We start from the raw sequence: 3729 nt of genomic DNA, 5'->3' as shown, positions 1-3729 counted from the left end.
CCAGTTGAGGATTTGGCCAACACTGGCTAGCAGAGTGTTATATGAGAGTGGAGTATATCATTGAGTTCCTGAATCAACCATCTACTTCAGCACTTCCAGTAATGCAAACCAGCATACGCCCTCATCACTTGAAGCAATTAGAGCAAGGTTTCTGCTGCCTACACCAATTGACTCATGCCTCTTGGGCTGTATAGATGAGCCAAGTGTAATTCATTCTAATGGAATGTCCAGAGATGGCCACCCTTTGCCTCCATGTCTTCTTTTCCCCAGGTTCAACTTCTTTGGTTCCTTTGGCTAATCCTGACATGAAATGACTGGGAGTCATTCAGTATTTTGGAGGCTGTCTTAAAAATATGTTTAAACTTGTTTTAAATAATTTTATAAGACCTGATAATAGCTGGACATGGTGGCACACAGCTGTAATCCTAGTGATCCAGGAGGCTAAGGCAGGAGCATTCCAACCTTGAGGCCAACCTCACCAACTTAGCAAGCCCCCTAGCAACTTAGCAGAATCTGTCAAAATAAAAAATAAAAAGGACTGGGGATGTGGCTTGGTGGTGAAGCACTTCTGGGTTCAATCTCCAGTACCAAAAACAAAACAAAAAACCAAAAAAACAAAACAACAACAACACCTGATAATTGTCTTTGTTTTCCACTTCTAGCCATCTGGGGAGTCCAGCAGAAAGTAGACACGTTGACACAGGGGTTCTCCGCACCTGCCTCCTACCAAAGCTCTAGGGCCCCAGATGCTGCTAGTGGTCACCTGTGGTTTCTCCTTCCCAGCCACAGCCTGGCTGCCTTCCTTCCCTGGCTTCTGGGTAAATAACTCATGTTCTCGTCACTGCGCGTCACAGATAGAGAGTTTTCAGTGGGGTTCAATGTAATTGCTACCATCTATCACTTTAATAGCTGAATGAAGGTGAGATGTAATTAGAAAGGGTGTCAGTGGAATATGGAGTTTGTTTTACAATTATCTATACAGCCAGGGGGACCATCAGCACAGAACATTGCCTTTTAAAAGCCCAAGAAACATGTGGTATAAATGTGCATCATGGAATGACTTAAAGGACCCATGGCCAAATTCCACTGCATTTTCTCTCAGTTCCTTTGAATACTGACACAGGTTCGTTTGCACTGGGCACTAGGCGGGATTTGGATAAAGTCTCACAAACACTGAGTTTTTATTAAATCAAATCCTCATTTTCTATACTGACTTACATTAACTCTGCAGAACTGTTTCTCTTCGTGGGACATCTCTTGAGTATCTTGGTGAGATGGTCAAGATTTCTTAACCAACATCATAATCCTCTGGAGCTACCAGGGAAAGGAACCTTTGCAGCACATCATTTCTTTGGTTCAAATGAAGAATTTCTCCTTCAGGTTTTATTTTGGTTTTTTATTGCAGCAAAATATGCATAATATAAATTTTACCATTTTGACCATTTGAAGTGTGCAGCTCAGTAGTGTTAAGAACATTCACGAGGGATACGTTGGTTAGCTTACTCCTTTCTGCCCGTGGACGCCACCGAGAAAGCATTGTTAAAGTCTCTGTTCCTACTGCTGTCCTGTCTAAATCAGAGTCCCCTAAAGAGCCTGAACAGCTGCGGAAGCTATTCATTGGAGGGCTGAGATTTGAAATAACTGATGAGAGTCTGAGAAGCCATTTTGAGCAATGGGGACAATCACGGACTGTGTGGTAATGAGAGACCCAAACACCAAGTGCTCCAGGGGCTTTGGGTTTGTCACTTATGCCACTATGGAGGAAGTGGATGCAGCCATGAATGCAAGACCTCACAAGGTAGATGGAAGAGTTGTGGAACCAGAGAGAGCTGTCTCAAGAGAAGATTCTCAAAGACCAGGGGCCCACTTAACTGTGAAAAAGATCTTTGTTGGTGGCATTAAAGAAGACACTGAAGAACATCATCTATGAGATTATTTTGAACAGTATGGGAAAATCGAAGTTATTGAAATCATGACAGACAGAGGCAGTGGAAAGAAGAGGGGCTTTGCTTCCATAACTTTTGATGACCATGACTCTGTGGATAAGATTGTCATTCAGAAATACCATCCTGTGAATGGCCACAACTGTGAAGTGAGGAAAGTCCTGTCAAAGCAAGAGATGGCTAGTACTTCATCTAGTCAAAGAGGTTGAAGTGGTTCTGGAAACTTTGGTGGTGGTCGCCGAGGTGGTTTTGGTGGAAATGACAATTTTGGTCATGGAGGGAACTTCAGGGTCGTGGTGGCTTTGGTGGCAGCCTTGGTGGTGGTGGATATGGTGGCAGCAGGATGGCTACAATGGATTTGGTAATGATGGAAGCAATTTTGGAGGTGGTGGAAGCTACAATGATTTTGGCAATTACAACAATCAGTCATCAAATTTTGGACCCATGAAGGGTGGAAACTTTGGAGGCCGAAGCTCTGGACCTTATGGTGGTGGAGACCAATACTTTGCCAAACCATGAAACCAAGGTGGCTATGGCGGTTCCAGCAGCAGCAGTAGCTATGGCAGTGGCAGAAGGTTTTAATACTGCTTAGCAGGAGAGGAGAGCCAGAGAAGCGACAGGGACACTGCAGGTTACAACAGATTTGTGAACTCAGTCAAGCACAGTGGTGGCAGGGCCTAGATGCTACAAAGAAGACATGGTTTAGACAATACTCATGTGTATGGGCAAAAAAAACTCGAGGACTGTATTTGTGACTAATTGTATAACAGGTTAAAGTGTTTTAATGTAGACTTTTTTTTTTGCACCCATGTTGTTCATTGCTAAATATAATAGTCTGATCATGTGTCCTTTAAAAAAAAAAAAAGAAGAAGAACATTCATGATGTTGCTCAGCCATCCCCATTATCCATTTCTAGAACTCTCCATCATCCCAACACCAATCTTTTAAATTATAACTCCCACTTCCTGTCCCTCAGTCCCTGCTAACCTCCACTCTGCTTTCTATCTCTGGGAAAACCCAGGGTTCACATCCTAGGCAGCGGAGGCTCTGGGCCTCCAGCTCACCAGATTGTGCCCTATACCTAGAGGCCTTACTACTCCTGGGTCCTGGAGCAGGTAAGTCTCTGGGGTAGTTTTCCCATGACCTCATGTAAGTGGAATTATTCAGTCTTTATATTTTTGTGACGGGCTTATTTCACTGATCATGTTTCCAAGGTTCAACCATGAGGCAAAATATGTCAGAATTATTGTCCTTTTCCAAGGTTGAATGATATTCCAATTGCATGTATATGCCACGTTTTATTTATGCATTCATCCATTGATGGTCATTTGGACTACATCCACCTTTTGGCTTTTGTGAATAATGTTGCTATAATCATGAGTATACAAATATCTATTTGAGTCCCTATTTTTAATTCCTTGGGGTATATGTGTGGAAGTGGAATTGCTGAATCATGTGGTAACTTGATTTTAACTTTTGAAGGAATTTCAAATTATTTTCCACATTTCACAACTTTAATGTATGAGAGTTCTAATTTCTCCACATCCCTCACCAACACTTGTTCTTTTTCTTTCTGTTCTTAATCTCTCTTTTCCTTCTTTCTTTCACAATAGTCATTTTAATGGGTGTTAAATTATATCTCATTATAGTTTTGATTTGAATTTCCCCCTGGGTTTTAAATATCCAAGTACCTCAAGTGAGCCTTCCCTGTCTCAGGATCCAGCAGTAGTAGTAGCAAAGCCTCTAGGGACAGGGCAGAATCTGATGAGCAGTAGCCTCAAATCCT

At 42.3% G+C, this 3729-nt stretch overlaps 1 pseudogene; it reads left to right on the top strand.

Moving 5' to 3' along the window:
- The first annotated feature begins 1661 nt into the window (after positions 1-1661).
- LOC124963600 (heterogeneous nuclear ribonucleoprotein A1-like) lies at positions 1662-2525 on the top strand (annotated as a pseudogene).
- The last annotated feature ends 1204 nt before the right edge of the window (positions 2526-3729 follow it).

The sequence above is a fragment of the Sciurus carolinensis genome, chromosome 13 (assembly GCF_902686445.1).
Source record: "Sciurus carolinensis chromosome 13, mSciCar1.2, whole genome shotgun sequence".
Lineage (NCBI taxonomy): Eukaryota > Metazoa > Chordata > Mammalia > Rodentia > Sciuridae > Sciurus > Sciurus carolinensis.
The sequence above is the reverse complement of the archived record's forward strand: the minus strand, read 5'-3'. Positions and strand labels throughout refer to the sequence as shown.